Raw genomic sequence first — 17,363 nt, forward strand, 5'->3', positions numbered from 1 at the left:
TTGATTTTCTTGTGGTTCGATGTTCACACACATGCACAAAACCATTAAAATATTACATATAAAAATATTTTTAGACTAAGTGTATAAGGCATATATGACACATAGATGAATTCCTGTTTAGACTTGGGTCCCATCTCTAAGAGATCTCATTATATACAAAAATGCAATGATAAAATATCCCAAACCTCAATCAAATATTCCAAATTTTTTTAGTCCCAAGCATTTTGGATTAGGGACACTCAACCTATGCTTATCAAGATTAGAGTGCGCGAGTTAAAGTGATGTGGTCCTATAGTGTCTTACTCAATATTGAAATCTGAAACTGTTTTAAAAATTAAAGTTGCAAATAAACTTTTGAAAGAGAGCTCTTGCTTCATTTAAGTTAAAACTATAGAAATTCCCAGCCCTTGATAAAGGTTTTTTCCTTCCTTTGTTCATCATTGCTAATTTGTCAATTTCTGCTATTTTAAAGACTTCAACCATTCACTCTTCTATTGTTGGGAAGTCAGCCTTCTTCCAGAACTGTGTCTATACTGGGTTGCTGTGAGTTTTCCAGGCTGTATGGCCATGTTCCAGAAGCATTCCCCCCGGCGTTTTGCCTACATCTAGTGTTGGAAACTAGGCAAGTGAACTTTATATATCTGTAGAATGTCCAGGGTGTGAATGTTGCAATTGGCCACCTTGATTAGCATTTAGTGGTTTTCAAGCTTCAAAGCCTGTCTGCCTCCTGCCTAGGGAAATCCTTTGTTGGGATGTGTTAGCTAGCCCTAATTGTTTCCTGTCTGGAATTCCCCCTTTTTTGAGTGTTGCTCTTTATTTACTGTCCTGATTTATTATTAAATACTGGTAGCCAGATTTTGTTCATTTTCATGGTTTCCTCCTTTCTGTTGAAATTGTCCATGTGCTTGTGGATTTCGATGGCTTCTCTGTGTAGTCACAGATTGAAACTTTTCCTGCAGTGTTTTTTGTACTTAACCCAGAATTCCCTTGCTTTTTTACAGGTCCACCACATGTGGAAGAAAGTTCCTTCCTGCCTTTTTTTTTTTTTTTTACATTTCCAGCATTTGTTGATTCTTCCCTTATACATTTTAGCTAATTTTGCAGGGGAGGCACCACCTGTTCATCATATTATAAAACTTTTCTCTAAGGTTGTAGCACCAAATTTAAGCGAATAGTCCACATCCCCTGGGTAATGTCTCTGTTGACATCCAATTCTCTCACACCAGAAGTGACTTGCAGTATGTTCTCAAGTTGCTTCTGACACGATACAAAAAATCTGGCCGAATAGCTTAACCATTGGTTTGTCCCATCACATAAGAGGTCTGCCCAATGGCCACCGCTTGTGGTCTCTTGTTCATCAGTTGACATGTTCCATTGATTGTCTTTTGTTAGTGCTGTATGCCCTGCCCATCTTCTTTTTGCCTCATAAATTTAATTGACCACATTACATACCCCAGTTCTTAGATGCATCTCTTTATTGCTGACTTTATCTCTTTATTGTCTCACCGCAAATCCTTCTTTCTATTGCTTTCTGAGTCACTGCCAGTTTTTTCTCATCTAACCTTGTTATTGCCCATGTTTCAGATGCATATAGCATTGCTGGTAAAAATGTAATGTTGAAGATATCTGCTCTGACCTTCATTGGCAGCTTATCATGTGTTAGCATTGTCCGGTTTCAATTAAAAGCCGTCTAAGCAGCCTTACGTCTTCTTGTCCATTTGCCATTTGCCAAATTATTTGACTGTACTTGTTGACCAAGATATACATATTCTATGTTTTTAATACATATATTAAATATTTTCTATGTTTTAAAATACATGTTTCTTTGATTTCTTCTTCTTCTTCATTCCCATAATCGTTTCCAACTCTTTGTGACCCTCATGGACCAGTCCATGCCAGAGCTTCCTTTCGGTTGTTGCTGCCCCCAGTTCCTTCAAGGTCAAGCCAGTCACTTCAAGGATACCATCCATCCATCTCACCCTTGGTCGGCCTCTGTTCCTTTTTCCTTCCATTTTCCCCAGCATCATGATCTTTTCCAAGCTTTCCTGTCTTCTCATGATCTGGCCAAAATACTTCATCTTTGCCTCTAATATCCTTCCCTCCAGTGAGCAGCCGGGCATTATTTCCTGGAGGACGGACCGGTTGGATCTTCTTGCAGTCTAAGGCACTCTCAGGATTTTCCTCCAGCACCAAAGTTCAAAAGCATCTATCTTCCTTAGCCTTCCTTATAGTCCAGCTCTCGAATCCATAGGTTACTATGGGGAATACCATTGCTTTAACTATGTGGACCTTCGTTGCCAGTGTGATGTCTCTGCTTTTCACTATTTTATCAAGGTTGGCCATTGTTCTTCTCCCAAGAAGTAGATGTCTTCTGATTTCCTGGCTGCAGTCTGCATCCAGATAAATATTTGATTTATCTATGTATTTTTGTTACACTGTACCCTGTGTTGTTATTGTTATCACAAAAACTCGGGTTGTTGGCCAGAGTAATGTGTTAACTAGCAGAGGCAACCTTTGAGGGGGCTTTGTTTCTGGGGAGACCTTTCTCAGAGTGAAAAAAAAGGGGGGGGTATGGAAGTCTCCTCTTCCTGGCCTGAAGAGAAATATGTAAGGGGGCGACTCTTTCTTGTTCCCTATGGGGGGGAAAGAGAATTATAACTCTCCTCCTCAGGGTTTGAGGAGAAATTTGTGAGGGGGCAACCCTTCCTTGTTTTATATAGGGGGAAAAGAGAATTATAAGTTTCCTCCTCTGGGCCTGAGGAGAAATTTGTGTGCGGGCATCCCCTCCTTGTTCCCTATGGGGAAAAACAGAATTATAAGACTCCCTCTCAGAGCCTGGGGGGAAATTTGTGTGGGGGTGACCTTTCCTTGTTCTATATGGGCAGAGGGAGAGAATTCTAAGTCTCCTCCTCAGGCCCTGAGAGCAATTTGTGAGGGGACGACCATTCCTTGTTCTAAGGGGAATTATGATTCTCCCCCTCAGGCCCTGGGGAGAAATTTGTGAGGGGACGACTATTCCTTGTTCTACCCTGTTTCCCCTAAAATAAGACATCCCCAGAAAATAAGACCTAGTAGAGGTTTTGCTGAATTGCTAAATATAAGGCCTCCCCTGAAAATAAGACCTAGCAAAGTTTTTGTTTGGAAGCATGCCCAACGAACAAAACACCAGAGCATGCAGGATCGGTAAATGTAACTACCATAGAGTGTTGTACATGGAAATAATGGTAGTAACAAGAAATTATTGATAGGATTCACAGTTTGTCTGGTTATGCTGGTTTGTGATAACAACTACTGTACAGTATATAATAAATGTTCATTTTTTTGTTCAACAATAAATGTGAATTCTTCTTCATGGAAAAATAAGACATCCCCTGAAAATAAGACCTAGAGCATCTTTGGGAGCAAAAATTAATATAAGACACTGTCATATTTTCGGGGAAACACGGTATATATGGAAAAGGGGAATTATGAGTCTTCCCCCTCCGGCCTTGAGGAAAAATTTGTGAGGGGATTTTGTGTGTGTATCAGGAGCAACCGGAGTTGCTTCTGGGGGATTCTCCCCCTCAGGCCCTGGGGAGACATTTGTTCCTGGTCCTCTGTGGGGCAATTAAGGAGAATTATAAGTCTCCTCCTCAAGGCCTGAGGAGAATTTTCTAAGGGGGCAACCCTTCCTTGTTCTATATGGGGGAAAAGAGAATTGTAAGTCTCTTCCTTAGGGCCTGAGGAGAAATTTGTGAGGGGGCAACCTGTCCTTGTCCTATATGGGGGGCAGGGGGCGGAGAGAATTATATGTCTCTTCCTCGGGGCTTGAGGAGAAATTTGTGAGGGGGAAATGCTTCCTGGCACCAAAGGGATAATTATGGAAATCATAGGGCCTGAGGAAAAATTGTGAGGGGACAACCCTTCCTGGTCCTCTGTAGGGAATTAAAGGAGAATTATGTCTCCTCCACATAGCCTGTGGAGAAATTTGTGAGGGGGCGACCCTTCCTTGTCCCATAGAGGGGGGAGTACAATTATAAGCCTCCTCCTCAGGCCTGAGGCGATATTAGTGAGAGGTTGGCCCTTTCTTGTTCTAAACGGGGGGGGGGGGGGGGGAGAAGGAGAATTATAAGCCTCCTCCTTAGGCCTGAGGAGATATTAGTGAGAGGTTGGCCCTTTCTTGTTCTAAACGGGGGGAAAGGAGAATTATAAGCCTCCTCCTCGGGGCCTGAGGAGAAATTTGTGAGGTGACAACACTTCCTGCCCCCAAACGGAGAATTATGGAAATCTTAAGGTCTGTGTGTGTAGAATGATGGAAGTCCCCTCTTAAGGCCTGAGGAGGAATTTGGTCGGTCTCTGCGGGGGAAACCTCCTTCCCCGCTTTTCCTCTCCAAGCGGCACCCCCTCCCCCAATCCACTCCTTCTCTATCTGACAGAGGAGTTGCTTTAAGGCTGAGCCTATTGGAATGCTTTGCCCTTTGACTGTTGCCTTTTAGGCTACTCCTGGGACTGACTGAAGCACAGAGTGAGGGGCCTGAGGGGAAACATTGGGGGCTTGAATGAGAAGCGGGGTTGGTGGTATGTGGCCGAGGGAGGCATAGGCCACCAACCCCTCTCAATTTCATCTCCCCCCAAAACATGCCCAAGAACCAACAGGCAAAAGAAGCCTTGAGGTATCAGCATCACCCCCCCCCTCCCCTTTACTCCCCATTTCCTCACGCCCCGCCCCTTTGCCGTTGACGGACACCTCTCCTACCAACTGCGACGGCTCAGGCCTCCGTGGCAGCCAATGGGGAGCGGAGGAGGGCGGAAGACTTCCCACCCTCTCCACCCCACTTCAAGGCTGGTTGAGCTGTGCAGGTAGGTGTTTGAGGGGGTCTTGGGAGCAGGTTGCCAAGCGGGTGCGACTCTGAGGGCAAATAGGGAGAGGCTGTGCAGATATCTGTTCTCCCTCTGTCTCGACAGGTAGGTGGGTCTCGCAGTGCCAGAGGAGGGAGCATGGAGGGGGTGCCATGAGGGGGGCGAAGCGGCAAGGATGGCAGAGGGGAAGGGGGGCTGGGGGCGTGACGTTGCAGATGCACGCTGCCCGGTGGTGGTGGGGAGGAGGAGGAGGAAGGGGGCTGAGGGGGGAAGAAGGGGACCCCCGGAAAGGAAGGCACCCCCTCAACCCGCCGCCACGATTCTCCTCCCCTCAGGGATGCCAGGCAAGCCAGTCTCGCTGCGAACCCAGGCCAAGTCGAGGAAGAAGCCCCTTCCTGGACTCCTGGCAACTTTGAGCGGGAGGAGAGGCAATGGGGTGGCGAAGGAGAAGGAATAGGACCAGGCCAGGAAAGGAGAGGAGTTAGTGGCCGGCCTGGGTTGGCTTTTTTTTTTTTTAGCGTGGTTGGTCGTCAGACAGCCCGTCCACCCTCCCTCCGCCCCCCACAGATCTCCTTTAAACGAAAGGGAAGGTGATGGGTGTTCGCAAAATAATAATATATATATTCAAAAAATAACTTTGGGAAGTTGTCGTCCACCTTTGAAGGCGTCTTGCGAGAGGAAAGGTAAGCCTCTCCGTCCCTCCTCCTCCTTCCCACTCTCCAGTGTGTGGGTATTTCTTCGAGAAATGGGAAACCGTGGACACTCAAGGCACAGGGAATATGGGGAACGGGATGGCTAAGGCCCCACTGAAGAGAAGAATGGCCTGGTGGGTGAAAAAAAAAAAGGCCAACCATCCATTACAAAACCCGATTTGGAAGGAAGGAAGCAGGCCCTGTTTGTCATCTTGCCAGGGCCCAGCTCTCAAGGGCCCTGCCTCTGATGTGGGTCATAATATCACCATTAAGATTAAGGTCTGGCTGTGGAACACCTTTCTGAGGGCATTTCTCCCCCGGGGCAGACCAGACTTCGGCTTCATCTTCACTGAGCATTTAATGCTGTTTCAAACCGGTCTTGAATTAAGCAAATCATTCGGTAGGAAATCCTGGAACTAGTTTGAGGCCTGGAGGGTGCTCAGAGCATTGGTGCACATTAATGCTTTCTTTTGCACACTTTTGTGGGAATTTGTCACCTGGCTGCTGCAGTTTGAAGCTAGATTCAAACAGCATTAAATGGTCAGTTTAGATGAGGCCTTCATTTGAGCCAGGGCTCCTAAACCTAAAATCTCACACACAGAGATACCACCACTTCCTCTTTCTCAGAATCAGTCCTACAAAATGTGAAGGTATTTTATTCTGAATGATTTGAAGTGACTGAGTTAAACTGATGTGGCCCTATAGCAGGCATGGGCAAACTTCAGCCCTCCAGGTGTTTTGGACTTTAACTCCCACAATTCCTAACTGCCGGTAGACTCTTAGGAATTGTGGGAGTTGAAGTCCAAAACACTTGGAGGGCCGAAGTTTGCTCATGCCTGCGGTATAGTGTCAACTCAGAAACAAATCTCCCACTGAGGCCCCACCTACAGTGCCATATAAAATCCAGATTATCCTCTTTGAACTGGATTATATGGCAATGTAGACTAATATAATCAAGTTCAAAGCAGATAATCTGGATTTTATATGGCACTGTAGGTGAGGCCTGAGTTTAGCAGGACATATACTCAGGAGAGAAGCCTCTCACAGGATGGTAAAACATCTGGACATCCCCTGGGCAACGTCCTTGCAGACGTTCAATTCTCTCACACCAGAGGCGACTAGCGGTTTCTCAAGTCACTCAGGACACAAAAAAACCCTAGGGTAAGTGGGTCTGTAAGACTAGCTTAAAATTTTTGAACACCTGAGCAACTGAAGGTTGTATAAATATGAGAGTCTTTGGGCATCTCGTTTCTAGGCAGCTCTGGGCTTCAGTTTCTTTCCCTTAGAACTGTAGTTGGGGCATCCTATTATTAATTTTTTAAGCTATAGGTCAGAGATTGGGTAAGTGCAATATTGGGACTGCACATGACACTCTGTTTTTCCAGTTTGCCAGTCTTCCATAATGTTTAACTTTAAAAAATTCTTTTTTTGTCAAGTAGAAGTAGGGTTTGAGACATTTTTGGTTTTGGGAGGGGGTATTTTGGGTGGCCTGTGCAGTCACCAGAAGGTCCGAGGGACAGCACATGGGTCTCCTGGACCATTACTGATCATAGGGAGGAATGTTCATAGAACATCATAGAGGTCGAAATAAGGAATCGCCATTTTTATTGTTCTAGAGTTGTAATTTTTATGGAATAATATTTCAAAACTAAAGGTGTCTTTTTAAAATCTTCAAAACAACAAAAATGTATCATCCTGTGGAAGTTGCACACTTCCTAAAATCCACTAATGATATATATATATAGAGAGAGACACTAGAATTTAGGAAAAGCTTAAATATGTATTGATTAAAAATCAAAAGATACCTGTGCTAATTCAATATGATAAATATCTGCCAGTTCAAAAATCAAAATTTCTGCCACTTTAAGACAAAATGAGACTGTTCAGATGATAGCATGATTCTACGCATGTCTATTCAAATGTAGGGCTCATTGTGTTCTATGGGACCTACTTCAATGTATGTGTTTTAGAGTGTTAGAACTGCAGCTTAAAGCAATTAAATAAGCAAGGATACCTTCTTTTCTACACACTTTATTGGGACAGGGGAAATAGAGCAGTGACCTCCCATATTTTCCCATGGATCTGTTTTTGACAGAAACTTTGTAACACCAAGAAAGAAATTGAACTTCTGTGTTTGTCAGGGTGATTTGTCCTTTGCGATTTTCCAATGACTGCAAGGATTTTAGGTTTTATTTTTTGGTTTTTGAGGAGACAATATGAACATAGGGATGTGTGTGTGTGTACACATACACACATGCACACTTAGAACACACAAGGAAAGAGATTAATTGAAATGAAGTTAAATTTGTAAAAGTTGTACAGTAGAGTCTCACTTATCCAATATTCGCTTATCCAACATTCTGGATTATCCAATGCAGTCTGCCTCCTGCCCGGATCCATAGTTGTTTCTTTAGGCAGCAAGGACTGAACTTTTTATGGATTTAATTTCTGACAATGTTGTTACTGTAAGTTCATTTTATGCAATTCTATCTTTATTTGTAGTCAATTTGTTAGTAGCCAATGTTTTTGTAGCCAATGTTTTCAATACATTGCAATGTTTTGGTGCTAAATTTGTAAATACAGTAATTACTGCATAACATTACCGTGTGTTGAACTGCTTTTTCTGTCGATTTGTTGTAAAACATGATGTTTTGGTGCTTAATTTGTAAAATTATAAAGTAATTTGACATTTAATAGGCTTTTCCTTAATCCCTCCTTATTATTCAACATTTTTGCTTATCCAACGTTCTGCCAGCCCGTTTATGTTGGAAAAGTAAGACTACTGTAGTTTGATTGGACAAAATGCAGTTTTAGTTTTTGGACTCCTCTGAAACTTTATATTTGCATGTGTTAAGAGAAGCTATTTCAAGAGTTTACACTTAAACCTTGCATTGTCTTCTTGGTATAGCTTGTTTCTAATACACATGTGATTAAGTCACCATTAGGTTTTGCGTTGGGGAATACTAATAAAATGGACTAATACTGGTCTATTAGAAATTTGGTATTTCAGTTTTTATTCTCATAAAAGAACCAAAGTCTTTGCAGATACAAACCATAGTACAGGGAATACAAAATAATCTTAACAGTAGGGGTATTTATAATCTATTTTTAGCCCAATCAATGGTACATAAACAGTTGTAACTACATACAAATAATCCTGTCAAATAACTCTGTGAAAAGAACAGTTGTCTTTTTAAACATGAAATTTTCATAAACAAAAGCTACCACCCAATTTGAAGGAAAGCTCCATGAGAATGGGGGCAAAATTAATAGAATTTTTTTGCCCATTCCTTTGTAATTTTTCTGCTTTTTTCTCTAATCAGTGATAGGTTCTTTAACACTAGGAAAAATTTTGCATTGAAATTAACTGCAGCATTAGAAGGTTATGCATAGAACAAGTGCTCTGATGGGAAAACTACCTGTAGTTTCCCTAGTACCCCCCTCCCCATTTATTTATTCCATTTTTATTCAAAAGTTTAACAGAAAAAATACAAATAAAGCAATCCACAGTACTGGTGCATTAAAATACTTGAACAAAAATTAAGTTTCTTCCCCATTAAAAATGCTAGCATGCTGTATTAGTTTGAATGTTAAAATAGAACTCTGGGAGACCAGAGTTTGAATTCCCACCCAGCTGAAGAAACCCATTGGATGGGGTTTTTTGCACCATTCTCTTGGACTCCAAGGAAATCAGTGGCAAATTTGCTAATATAGGTCTATTATAGGATTACTGTAAACTGGTGTTGACGTGAAGGCATATAACAGCAAAACTATATATTATGAGATCTTGTTTTTATTCACAAATGCTTATGCATTCCAAAAGTTAATTCTCTCAAAATCTCTCAAAATGTAATACCACTATTACAAATTATTTATGTAGGTAAGATAAGACTACACTTTATTAGTACAAATTGGTCTATGAAGAGCAGAAAAGTGATGTGTTGTAATTACAATGCATTCCTTTACACAATGGCTTGGTTCAAAAAGTGTCTGGTAGAATTTGAGGAATATACTGTATTTTGGAGGTTGAACATAATGGAAGAAGTATGGTTAGGAGCCAGGATGACCATGTGGTTCTGAGCATTGGGGATAAGCCCTGGACACACCTAATTGATTGACTGTAGAGGAATTGGGAATATGGAGCAAAGAATGGGCAGATACCCTCAGTGGTATTTTCCTTTTTCCCTTTTTTTGCAAAGGGGGCAGCAAGGAATGATCTGTGGAGTTTTAATAATCCATTGAATATATTTTTGTCCATCGTTACCATTTTATTTATTTTTTCTTCTCTTTCGCCACATGAGTGTTTTGCCATTTATTCCCATTAAATGTCTTCTATTGCAGAGGTGAAGATTCTTCCTTCTCAAAATCAGAGAGGTCTGCAGGTTGCTCATCTGGTTGAACAGAAGCTTGTCTTTACAAGACCCCAAATTACTTCTGAATTGTGTTGAACATGATGGATTCTTTTATAGTGCACCACTACAAGGTAAGTGCTGGCTTTTCCACTTTGTCAGCTGTGAATTATATTTAAGCAAAGTGTTACATTTAGCCAGGATTTGACCTTTAACTCTGTTGGAATTCATTTGAGGAGGTAAATGTCTTTGAAGGGATGTCTCCTGCTAGAGTGAAGTCAATGTCCATACTCATGCTAGTGGGTTTTTTCATTCAGAAATACAACTGTTTAACAGGTAATATAATACAGTTTGTTTGTTCCAGAAGTTGTTTTCTACCTGGTAAATGTATTTTAATCATGTTTAGGAGGCAGGATCATTTTGGGTACAGTCTGCATCACAGCTTTCCAAATATTCAGTGTTAGTAACACTTTCTATACATACAACAGTTCACGACACAGTCATTTAGTTTTACTAGCAAACCGGAGGTTAAACCAACCCCAAAAAAGAGATATGGACACATAGATAAACTGTAATAACAAAATCTTTGGGGACACAACAAATCTCATGAGTATCTTTCATTTATATTTTAAAATAAATATATTTATATATTTATTTATTACCTGTTTCGTATAGATTCAGAGGTTTCTTGTTACATTTGGATGACACATCTACTCACTGCAGCTGGCACACTAACACAGAGATGTTAAACATGTGATCCTTCAGATGTTTGGGCCTCTAACTTCCAGAAGCCCTAGCAAGCTTGTCCAATGGCAAGGAATTATGGAAGCTGAAGTCCAAAACACCTGGAGGGCCACAAGTTGGATATCACTGCTAACATGTCACTACACAGAGTTTGGAAAACTTGGGTCTACATTTTGGTGATGTCAGCTGAAAACAATTAGTTTTCATTTATCCAGAATGCACCCTTTCAGAAATATACAAACAAATGAAGCAATCTTCACTCTAATGGCCAGATTGGCTCTCTGGGTCTGGGAACTGTAGTCCAAGAATGTAACTTATCAAATGTTACAGAAAGTACTATGTGCATTTTGCATCTTTCCATGTCATATATAAATGGTGGGGAGACCATTCTTTATATTCACGTCTCTATATCCTGCCCACCCATTGCATTAGGGAACAGTTTCTGTAGGAGAAGCACAAAACTTTCTATCTCAATAAATTTTACATAGTTTTCAGATCTTTGTTCAATGCAGAGACTTGTATTTTAGAAAGGGACATACAGTAGAGTCTCACTTATCCAAGCTTCACTTATATAAGATTCTGTATTATCCAAGGCAGTCTGCCTTTTAGTAGTCATTGTTTTTGTAGTAAATGTTGCAATGTTTTGGTGCTAAATTCGTAAATACAGTAATTACTACATAACATTACTGTGTATTGAACTGCTTTTTCTGTCAATTTCTTATAAAGCATGATGTTTTGGTGCTTAATTTGTAAAATCATAATGTATTTTTATGTATAATAGGCTTTTTTCTTAATCCCTCCTTATTATCAAAGATTTTCGCTTATCCAATGTTCTGCCAGCCCGTTTATCTTGGATAAGTGAGACTCTACTGTAGTTGTTGCATTCTTCTTGCCAATAAAATGCTACCCTATAGCACTGATCTGATTTTTGGAATTTAATATTTTAAGACATATTGTAAGTTTTATAGCATTTGCTGTATGACTTTATGCTCATGCAAAAGGTTTTTTTCTGATCTACGATTCAATAATGTGATGTGCCATTGACTACTTTTGTGTTACAACAGCTTCATTGTTATTCAAATAAATGTCAGAAATCTATGTTTTAGAGAGCTGACCTTTCAGATAGGTGCCAGAGGATTGCATTGCATGGACAGAATGCACGTTTCTACCCATGCAGTTCCTCTTCCTTCTTTCTTCTGGAATTCATTCTTCAAATACTGGAGCATAGTGCCTTGAACAATTGCAGGTGGGAACAAGCAAGGAAGGAGGTGCTTGTGGAGTACCTTGTTGGAGATTTAAGCGAATACTAGCTCCTACTTCAAGTTGCAGAACTGCACCCAGATACTGCCTGGGTGCTTCCCTGTTTCTGGCCAGTACATGGCTGAGGTAGTGTGATCCAGTGCTTGGAAGCTGTCCTGAAAGGGAGAGACATTGTGCAGGGAAGTTAAATGTCTGCAAAATAATATAAACAGTGTAATCTGTAATAAAGAGATTACATTTTTGTGTATCACCAACAGAATTCTGTCTTGAAACCTATAGGTTGGAGTCTCAAATCACATAATCTGTGAGGTAGGTGTGTAATTTTAAAAATAAATGATAAAGAACCATTTATAATATTGGTATATCCCAGAAGGCAAGCACTGGAGTATTTTGTGAGTGTAGAAGAATTAAATGAAAATAGCAGGGATGGCTGATAGAGAAAAATAAAATACTAAGGTACAGTAACAGTAATAAAATACTAAGGTACAGGAAATCCTTTTCAAATGGATCTTTGTTCCCAAAACAAATAAATGAATGACACCCCCTGCCTCCATAATAGATGGTGGCTTCTGTGTCAGTTGGTAAGTGAATGAGTTCTGAGTTTTAGCCCAGGCTTTAAAATAGCTATATAAAGTGCTGAACCCTATTTCCAAAATTGGTTTGGTACCTTTGATTATACTAATCTGGAGCAAATTTTACTTCAGGATTGTTGGCAGAACACTAGAATTGTATTCAGAGAAAATACAAATCTATGCTTGAGTTTACTGTGAAATAGAGGGAGATTTTTTACTTCAGACAACCGATTTTAGGAATCATGAAAGGATAGTCAGTTTTTGTTTATTGTTTGCAGTCATATTGGAAAAGCGATTTGTTTCTTGAAGTGTCAAAAGAATTTGGCTGGTCTTGGTACTACTGTTCATCTTTGGAGGCAGGGGATTTGCTGTTTTGTGAAACATTTTAGGCTAGCCTTTGCTTGAGCAACTGCTTGTTTCTGACTGGAGAAGGACCTACCCCAATTAATCACATTAAGCTGCTGATCTTCATGCTTCTGGGCCACTAAGATTTAAGGTAATTTACCTTCAAACACAGGACCACACTGTGAAATTGATTGATGGTCCATTCATTTGAGTTTATACTATATTTTCTAAAGTATTGCATGCTATTTTTTAAGTCTTGACATGCTCTTTGTGTGTGTGTGTGTGAGTCTGCTGTGATGAAAGATAGAGAATACTGTATATTAGTTTAAAGCTGCAAAATGATTTTACTCAACTTAGTGAGACATGCAAGCCAAAGCATATTGCTCTAACATTCTGATATACAGAATATAAGAAACAGCAGGGAAGTGAGTGCATGATGTTGTGGATATAATAGTACAGTATCTAATATTCTAGTGGGAGGAGTGGTGTTATGCATATGCTTGCGCATGACTGGATGTGGCCTTTTCTTCTTCTTCCAGAATTACAAGTAGGCCAGTGATATCCAGTCTTTCTAAATAGATAATATTTGCTAGAATTAAGTCAGTTTGCTATAGTAGTTAGGAGTGTTGGAAGATTGTCCTGTAACCAAAATATTACAGGCAATTCTAGAAAAACTCCCAAGAGATTTTGCATTTTCACTTAAAATTACTTGGTTACTCAAAAACCTTTATAGTTAATAAAAGTAATGCCCAAGTATGAAAGTTGTAGTTGATAGGTTTGCATCAAATATATGACCTAAACCAAACTTTCTATAATTTTGACGCCTAGCCTTAAATAATTTTGACAGTTCAGAGTATCATTTTTGCTCATACAGTAATCTTGTAAATAGATGCAGTAATAATCAGTGGTTTAAGCCCATTGTCTCCTGGCAAGCTTCATGGCTTTATCAAGCATCATTTTTAATGGGGAAAAATTAAGTAATATGATCCCCATTAGATATGTTTATTTCCAATTTCCTGTAGAAAAAGGGCAGTTTTGTTTATAATGTCACAGGCTGGGTTTGATATGCTCCCCCTACTGTATTTTAAACCCCACAGTGCTCCTAAGATGTTTTGTTTTCTTGCCATCAGTGTGCATTTGTCAAAGCCATTCACTATTTTTTCTGAGAGAATTGTACACATTTGGAAGTAACTTCCTTAACAATATAGAGAAATGTTTTTGGAACTTATTGAAAGAAACTATAGGAGATTCCATAGCTGTTTTCAGGCAGCCATTGCATTTAGTCATTGAATTTGAACCACTGTTTTAAAATCACAGGCCTATCTTCTAGCCATTAAACTAGTCTAGAGCGGGATTTGTTGCCCCTGTTGTGCCCATCAACCCTAACTGTGCAGAAAGACTGGCAGAAAAAGCAAAATAAAACTACAGTGTTGTACAAAATTCACCACTTTCCACGGAGCAGGTTCACAGAGCACCACCTTCATCTGAAGTCATGGTATTTTGTACCAAAAGCTGAATGAGACATTTTGGGCCCCGAGACTGAAAAATCCCATAATCACAATCCCTTGTCATTAAAATTATGTATAACACTAATAAATAACATATAGATAACTCATAATTTGTTGTTGTTTCATAACACCCCTATGATCTGTACTGTATTTGGCAGCAGTTTCATTCTGTCTTTTGGAATTGGCTCTCCTCATTTATATTTTCCTATTTATTAATGTTGTGGTCCCTCTTGTGCTGAACTTGGGACCCTTTATGATTGACTCTACTATCTCTCTTGTAAGCCGTTTTCACAGTTCCCATTCATCAATCAAGAAAAAGCTAACCATCAACTAGAGAAACTACAGAACCAACTCAGGAGGCTGTGAGGATAGTGTATACCACTGCTAGAAATGCTATTTGTTATTATGTCTCATTAAGTTTTTCCAACTTAGGCAAAACACCCCAAGGCAAAGGATTTTCCTGGCAAGATGTGTTCAGAAGAAGTTTGCTATTGCTTTTAATTGAGACTGAGGGAGTGTGATTGGCCCAACATCTCCAGAGATTTCAATAGCTGAGTGGGGATTTGAACTCTGGTCTTCCAGTGTCCCTAATCCAGTTTCCCAGAATCCCTGTTCCAAAACGTCTCACTCCTCTGGCTCTCAGAAACATTATACATGATTTTATCTTAACTTTTGTAAAAAGGTTTTGATAGCAGGGATTAGCAGAGAAGGAAAAAAATGAACAAAACCAACATGTATCTAGAGTAACGCTCTGCTCTGTGTGTGTAAACAAGAGAATCAGAACTCCGAGAAAATCATGCACATTTTAAAGTTCCATTTTGAGAGAAGTAATTGGGCAGCCCTCCAGGTATTACTGGATTGCCTTTCTCAGCATTTCTCACTATTGATAGTGGTGAGGGCTGATCAGAGTTGTAGTCAAAAAACAATTCCCATTCCTACAAATATTTATTTGGAAATTTCTCATATTTCAGCAAAAATAAGTGTGTCCATATGTTTTTCTACATCATTAATCAATAGAAAACAACAAAGCAATACAGTCGGACAATAAAACTAAAGAGAATATGGAAATTTAAAACTATAGCAATACAAAACGCTCATAATGGCAAGGAGAAACTTAAAACAAGCACTAATGCCTATAAACTGCTAACATCTGAACCATTTGTGTAAGCTGCTTGCTTGAATGATGCTGATATAATATGGTTTAATTCCATCTGAGTCTTGTTAAAAGCCAAAATGGCCAGGAAACTGAAGTAGTTTTCCTGAAGTCAGTTGTCACATTTTAATATGGGAAAATTCTTAACTCGTGAAAGTGGCAAAAAGTGTGATAAATGAATAGGAGATGATTTCTGAATGGGAATTAAAGCATGTTTAAATGTACGTATGATTTTGGGCCACACGGAGACAGATTATGATCAGCAAACGCCTTTTTTTGTAATTGACATTTATTTTTCAAATATTGTTTCTATTTTTCTGTTGTATTTTTGTTGATATTGCATTATCCAGTCATCTCATTGCTGTGGTTGTCATAAGATTGATTTTATTTTTGAGCTGGTGTTATATAATATAATTATAATAGTTAATGAAACTGCTATTTCAACAGTAAAACAAACAGAGCGGTAATTCAAAATACAAGGGAATTATCCCTTGGACAAATCACACTCTCTCAGCTCAAAGGAAGGCAGTCTTGCCAAGAAAACCCTCTGAGAGTCTCCATAGGTCAGAAACAACTTGAATGAACACAACAACAAAATATATGATATTAATATAAAAAAGATAGAAATGTTCTGTAAGCACTGATAGTTTAAAATAAGGACAGCTCTTTAGTCTTTGAAAAAGGAAGAAAAATCTGTGTGGCTTTTTGTCATACCTGCTCATGGAATAGACTATTTTAATGTTTTGAATGCTTCCACCTAGTGCTGCACTAAAACCCAGCTCCATGGCGAAAACAGGCTGGGCCCTTTAAGTCTAAGCTGGACGACATTTTAGGAGCCCCTGCTATGATCGCAGCTGTCATGTTTGCCCTGGTGATGGCGATAGAGCCTGTGCAAACCACTGACTTCCTTTAAAATCATGTGATCTGTTCTGTGAACTACATTTCCCAGCAAGCCTTGCAGTGACTGCATTGTTTTCCTTCCCTGCTTTTCTTGCAGTGTAGCCTTGCTATGGTCTGCACATTAAAAACGGAACTGGGAGATGTTGAAAGGGCAGCTGTGCCGCCTTGTGGCTGCTTTGCACTGTGCAGTCTGCAGTGTTAAACAGGCAGAGCATGATTACATGGCTGCTGTTGCAATTCATTCCAGGTTTTAGACAACGGCCTCTCTGTTACTGGGTCAGCTTAAGTGATACATGCAAGCATCTGTTGCAGTTTCCTGTATTTCCGCTATACTGATATTTGTGTAGGGGAAAATACTACTTCCGTGTCTTTTTGAGCATTTTTAAAATTAAACCTTAGATCATACAGGGGAAATCATTTCCAGAAGCCTGGACCAAACTAACACTATTAAGTAGTAAACTCCAACCAGAAAAGAGATGGATATCTTTATTTGTTGATTGCATCTTTAGGCTATCTAATAACTAGTGTTCTCTGGTGGGCATGTACAGTCTATTAAAAGTACACACTAGAAAACAATTAAAGACAAATATTAACAATTAAATATAAAGAAAGCAATTATATATAATCTATAACAAAATTAACAAGGGGCAAAACATAAAAATACTGTAGTGTCTTAAACCAAAGTTAAACTAGCAACAAAACGTACTTATAGGGTTTTCTGAAGCTGAGACTATATGACTCACCCAAGGTCATCCAGTGGTGTTTCATGGCCAAGTGGAGAATTTAACTTTGCTTTACAGACTCATACTCCAACACTGGCTCTCATGCCAGAAATTTAACTTGTGGCCTTTCATGTACAGATAATATGTTCTACCACCTGTCCTTAATCGTTCTCTTCATTTGTGCTTTTGTTTTTCATTTAATATTTAATGCCTTCCGAGTATTGTTATGCAGAAAAACCTCCTTGTCTTTCTTGTTTTACGTTATAAAAATGGAAGTAT

The 17,363-nt window shown here is 39.7% G+C and overlaps 1 protein-coding gene across 3 annotated transcripts in view; it reads left to right on the top strand.

Moving 5' to 3' along the window:
• The first annotated feature begins 4,755 nt into the window (after positions 1 to 4,755).
• The window catches only part of kansl1 (KAT8 regulatory NSL complex subunit 1), a 178,358-nt gene continuing 165,750 nt past the window's right edge, over positions 4,756 to 17,363 (top strand). Inside the window, exons 1-2 of one of the 3 annotated variants that reach the window (XM_016994553.2) lie at positions 4,756 to 4,839; positions 9,873 to 10,014. The gene's annotated coding sequence lies outside the window, so the exon portion shown is untranslated. The other 2 variants (XM_016994552.2, XM_016994554.2) reach the window with 2 other exon arrangements.

The sequence above is a fragment of the Anolis carolinensis genome, chromosome 6 (genome assembly GCF_035594765.1).
Source record: "Anolis carolinensis isolate JA03-04 chromosome 6, rAnoCar3.1.pri, whole genome shotgun sequence".
NCBI lineage: Eukaryota > Metazoa > Chordata > Lepidosauria > Squamata > Dactyloidae > Anolis > Anolis carolinensis.